The 6,000-nt window shown below is 42.9% G+C and overlaps 1 protein-coding gene across 1 annotated transcript in view; it reads right to left on the bottom strand.

The window, feature by feature from the left end:
• Positions 1–680: 680 nt before the first annotated feature.
• The window catches only part of LMBR1L (limb development membrane protein 1 like), a 64,974-nt gene continuing 59,654 nt past the window's right edge, over positions 681–6,000 (bottom strand). The window contains exon 18 of the transcript XR_003941480.1: positions 681–692. The gene's annotated coding sequence lies outside the window, so the exon portion shown is untranslated. The remainder of the gene's footprint in view (positions 693–6,000) is intronic.

Here is a 6,000-nt window from a genome sequence, read left to right as displayed (position 1 = left end):
ACAGGAAATGCAACTGCAAACCAATCTTCCATAAGAAACGAAACTAGAGAAAAATAAAACTGACTCACTCAATCACAGCTTCCCATCTCTTCAAAAGCCAATGTAAAAAAAAAAAATAAGTCTAATACTGTCTTGAATTAGGCACAGTTGGTTTCCCCTCTTAACTGAGGGGTGGCAGAGTTCCGCTTATGGGTAGAAAAATAAGAGAGAGAGCAGTATATTGAGCTGTCTAGTTGGAACTTGGAAGGGGCAGAAGAGTGGGCTGGTTTGTGTATTGGGAATGGGTGGGGGTGGGGAGAAGCAGGGAATAAGTAAGTTGAAGAGAAAGTAGAATACCAGTGACAAACCAATATTTTTGAAGCAAGTCAGCTAGGAGATAGGGGACAATAAAGATCAGCACGCACATTCTTGAACCTCCACTACCCCAGTTGCAAAGGACTCAAATATAAATCAACATATGCATCTAACTTCTCCTACATCAGCACGCAACTATGGAATGCACTACCAAAGGCCTTAAAAACAATGCACGACCTAACTGCCTTCCAGAAATTACTAAAGACCAACCTGTTCAAAAAGACATACCATAATGAGGCATCATAAATGACTTAACATCAAAACTCTACCAGAACCAGATAAAACCAAATTCTTTACACCCAATTGCTTCAATCAATTTGTCACCAATGAACATTAACCTCCTACCCCCCTATCTCTCATGCCTGAAATGAACTGTTTATCCAACTTACTTTATAATTTGCTTCAACATTTATGAACTTTAATGTAATAATACGTTGTATTTCTCATTTCGGAAATGGCGATCGCCATTACGGCATACTGTAAGCCACATTGAGCCTGCAAATAGGTGGGAAAATGTGGGATACAAATGCAACAAATAAATAAATAGGAAGAGGGGAGGCATGATCAAATCTGCTTGAAACCATGAGAAGTTTGTCTGCAGTATTTTATAAAGTTGTAGTTTATGGATGGAGTATTAGGGATGACCCACGATCCAGGGTATTGCAATAGTCCAGGTGTTTCAAGACAAGCGTGAAAGTAAGTGTTGTCGGATTTTCTGAGGTAAAATAAGGTCTTACTGAGCGACTTGTCTAAATGCATAGCAACAAGATCTAAGGACCGAGAATTTGAATTTCTAAAGTTTTAGAAGGGAATTAATTACATATCCAAGAACTGTGATGGTGTCAGAGAGGGGTACTGGGTGTCCTTCAATGAGGCTGAGAGGAAGTGACGCTGACAAAACCCACATTGCCTTGGAATTTGGACTCTATTGCATATGATGTGGGACTAAGCAGCTAAGCTACACGTTACTAAAGCCCAGGTGAAACATGAGAGATCTGGCTTGTGATCAGTAAAAAAAAAAAAAACACTATTTGAATATCATCTGCAGATATAACTATTGAGGCCTAAGCTTTGAATGCTGGTAGCCAAAGATGTAATATTTTTTTAAAATATAGTGGGAAGCTGAAGGGAAGATAAGTCAGGGAGGAGAACTTATCTTATCCAGTTTGTATATTTACATTCTGTTTTGTAACTGGGATGTGTAGTTTGGGGCTTTTTTCCCCCCCCCTTCTATTAACTTTTTTCAGCCTGGCACATTTAGAAAGAAGTCACCTGGGCTAGACAAGCTGTCTTGGACTTGCGGTCACTATATCTTAAGTAGCATATGAGAAAGACAAGCTCCCAGGGGTCCTTAGAGCAGCTAGAAGGGCACACCTAAAAGAAGAGGCTGGACATGAGCAGTGTTTCCCACAGCCAATGGTCTAGTTGCTTTTGTATCTTAGTTCTTTCCTGACTGGAAAATCATATCTGTGCTAGAGAAGGTAACAAATCAAGTTTAAGTATGGATATGTAGTATTACTTCATACCTATGAGTTTATCTTGTTGAGCAGACTGGATGGACCATACAGGTATTTATCTGCCGTCATCTACTATGTTACTATTGGGCTCATTTTCAAAACAGAAAAACGTCAAAGAAGTGGCATAAAGCAGCGTTGCATTTTTGAAACCTATTTTTAAACGTTTTTCTTTGAAGTCCATCAGAAGTGCATCCAAATCTCAAGGGGGCATATCAGGGGCGTGTGCAGGGTGGGACTTGGGCATTCCTGAGACTTAGATGTTTTTCAGTCATAAGGGAAGAAAACAAAACCGTCCAGGACTAAAACTAAGACGTTTTGAACTAGACCTCTTTTTATAACGAATAAGGCACAAAAAGGTGCCCTAAGTAACCAAATGACCACTGGAGGGAATCAGGGATAACCTCCCCTTATTCATCCAGTGGTCACTAACCTCCTCCCACCTACCCCAAAATGCGATGAAAAACATTATTTGCCGGCCTCTGATGTTATACTCAGGTCCATTAGAACAGCATGCAGGTCCCTGGAGTATTCTAGTGTTGGGTGCAGTGCACTGCAGACAGGTGGCCCAATGCCCATACCTCCCCCTACCTGTTACACTTGTGGAGGAAACTGTGAGCCCTCCAAAACTCACCAGAAACCCACTGTACCAACATATAGGTGCTCCCTTCACTCATAAGGGCTATGGTAGCGGTGTACAGTTGGGGGTAGTGGTTTTTGCGGGGCTCAGCACACAAAGTAAGGGAACAATGGTCAGATGTGTACCTGGGAGCATTTTATGAAGTCCACTGCAGTGCCCCCTAGGGTGCCTTATTGCTTTCCTGGGATGTCAGGGGGACCAGTGTACTAAAAATGCTGGCTCCTCTGACACCCCAATGGCTTGATTTTGTGTCTTTTGCACTTGGCCTTTTTTTTTTTGTTGTTTTTTTTCGAAAATGGACCAAAAAATAAAACATCCAAATCACAAAACCGTCTATTTTCAAAAACAAAAGATAGACGTTTTTCTTTTTTGAAAATGACCTTCTTTGATATTCAGATTTGACGTTTTTGCAAAATGCCCAAAGTCAGACTTAGTCATCATATCGAAAATGCCCCTCCACATAACGCTGTAGACACTCCCTTTGAGAGACAGGTAGACCCATGGGCATGTAAGACTCACAATCATAGATCTGGAAAATCTTCACCTTAAAATATAAAAAAGCAGCATTCCACTTTTAATGTACTTTCACATAGGGAGAAGATGGGTTTCTTAAAGCATAAGTCTCATCTGCTTAACATAGAAAGGGGAGTGGAGGAGTGGCTTAGTGGTTAGAGCACTGGTCTTGATATCCAGAGGTAGTCCATTCAAATCCTACTGCTGCTCCTTGTAATCTTGGGCAAGTCACTTAACCCTCCATATTCCCTCAGGTACAAACTTAGATTGTGAGCCCTCCTGGGACAGAGAGATATCCAGAGTACCTGACTGTAACTCACCTTGAGCTACTACTGAAAAAGGTATGAGCAAAATCCAAATAAATGTGAACTGGAGTTTGGCAACTCTATAATCCCCAAAGGCTCCTTAAAATGTTGCTGCATATTCTGAAACTCTTCAGTTACGTCTGATCTCCACAATATTATTAAGTTATTCTGCATTAAAGTATATTAAAAGTGGAATGCTTGTTGGATATTTTCGAGGAGTTTTTCTAGACCTACGCTGCTGGTTTCTTTTGTTTGCTTTACAAAATACTGGACAGTTGCCAAGGTCCTTTTCTCCACCAAAAATAAAGCTGGCAGGGTACAGATATTTAAGTTTCATTGTTTTTCTTTGTGTTTTCTACGGTTTGATGATCTTGAGTTAGTTGCCATGTAATGCCCACCCAATCTATTCTGCAACTGACAAAGACCACCAATAAAGACCTTGGGCCTGATATTCAACCGCTGGCGGGCAGCGTGCTTGTTGTCCACCGTTGGTGTTAAACCCAAATATTCAATGCCCGGCTATATCCGGCAACTGGCATTGAATATCCAGCTTTATTTTGGCCACTAAAAAAGTTTAACTAGCTATGCTGATATTCAGCGCTAGCCTGTTAACGTTTTAACAGTCAAGGATAGGCTGCTTAAATAGCTGGCCTATTTTGGCCACTCGACCTAGCTGGTTTGGCGCTGAATATCAACACCTAACTGGCTCTAGTCACACGATATAGCCGGTTAGCAGCTAGCTACTAACCGGGATAGTCAGCAAGAGATAACTGGTTATCAGGCTGCTGAGAGAGGGGGCCGGGGTATAATTCCCCAGACCTGGCCTCTAAGGGGAGGCCCGGAGCCGGCTAGCTTCTTCCTGTCTGCCTGCTTTAACTGTCTCTGTCCTGCTCCTGTGTGCCAGGACCCAGATGACTGTATTAACACGATAACCTGGGTAACCCCGGACTATCATGTTAATGCAATCATCCAGGTCCCGGCACACAGGAGCAGGAGATGACAGGCCAAGGGAGCAATCACACACAGACGGTAAGGGTGTGGGCCCCAAATGGGGTGTGTATGTCTGGTGGGGCAGCCCAGGTGGGAGGGGGGCAGTTGGCAGTACTGCCCCGGGCTTGGCTGTGTCTCTCGGCAGCCCTAATGGTTATCTCCTGCTGGTTCAAATCCCACTGCTGCTCCTTGCGACCTTGGGCAAATCACTTAACCCTCCATTGCCTCAGGTACAAACTTAGATTGTGAGCTCTCCTGGGACAGAGAACTATCCTGAGTACCTGAATGTAACTCACCTTGAGCTACTACTGAAAAAGGTGTGAGCAAAAATCCAAATAAAATAAATAAAAAAAAATAAACACTGTTTAACCAGCCAGGAGTCATTCACGGACAGTTAAAAGGTTTTGAATATCGTGGGGCTTGTGCCTAAAGGCCTCAGATCCATATGGAACAGAAGGATTGCCCAAGCTATATTGAATCCTTTGTGTAGAGAGTTCTGCCACCCCTGCACTGCACGTTCTAGAGAGGTGAAGTGGAAGCAAGAAACTACAAACCAGTGTTTCACTGCCTTCTGCTCAGCAGAGAATCTTCTCTCCCCCCCCCCCCCCCCATTCACCTCATTTATACTTCCTCAAACTAAAGAAAAAATGCATTTGTTTTAAAGGAATTATAAGGCGTTAGTGAACAGGAAGGAAACACAAAAGGAACCCTACACATAGTGGTGAGGGGGAGGTCGTGTACCAACAATCGCCCCTTCCAAGCCTGCTTCCTGCTATGAATACACTGCTTAGAGCCAGGAGCGAGGAGGGAAGAGGGCCCTGCGATGACAACTTCAGTGGCAGATGACAGGAGACACCCAACTCGCTGCCTCAACTGCTGAAAGCTCTTACTCTACAAAGGGAAAGGCATTTTCCATCAGAAGCACAAGTTACTAATTTCAGGTTTCCTTTTTTATGGAGGGGGGGGGGGAATTGCTTCTTGTGGGATATTTAGAGTGGAAGCCATCCCTGCCCATGGACATCAAAGGGTATCTGTAAGAGCGTGCTCAGAACCCTTGCAAGTGACAGATGGATAAAGGGAGACTTAATGTTTCCTCTCAGGGTCAGGCTAGAGGTACAGTACATCCATCGCCCAATGAGGGAGGTACTGGAGGGTATGGCAGGGCATCCTAGGAGATACTTTAGTACAGAACGTATTCTGAAAGTCAGCACCATTATTCCACATTGTCAATCATAATTCTGGCTTCTGCCTGTAGATTTTAAACACTCCCACTACAAAGAAAAATAAAAGAGGGGTTTATTGAATAACACGGCAATTCCCTTTGTATTCTTTCATTCCTCTCCTCCTTCCACCATCTTAAACCCCTTATGAACTTACTTTAAAGATCAGTACATGAAAGAATGATAGAGCACCGTTCACGCATATCAGCGCAACACATGGGGGCTCCTCTGGTTCAACATTGTGTTAGAAATAATCACATGTTTGATGAACTTAGGTGCATGGTCATAAAGCAGGTGTCTCCATCCAATCGGGGTGGTGATTTTTAACAGAAAGGTGTTGCAACGAGAAACTTTTTGGATACATACATTAGATACGATTGAGCCCAAGGGTTTGAATACATATACACATTGGGGATGTTTTTTCTAAAGTTTTTCTAAAGTATTTTCTAAAGTTTTTCCCAATT

This window comes from Microcaecilia unicolor, chromosome 3, assembly GCF_901765095.1.
Source record: "Microcaecilia unicolor chromosome 3, aMicUni1.1, whole genome shotgun sequence".
NCBI lineage: Eukaryota > Metazoa > Chordata > Amphibia > Gymnophiona > Siphonopidae > Microcaecilia > Microcaecilia unicolor.
This window is presented reverse-complemented; position numbering and strand designations above follow the sequence as displayed.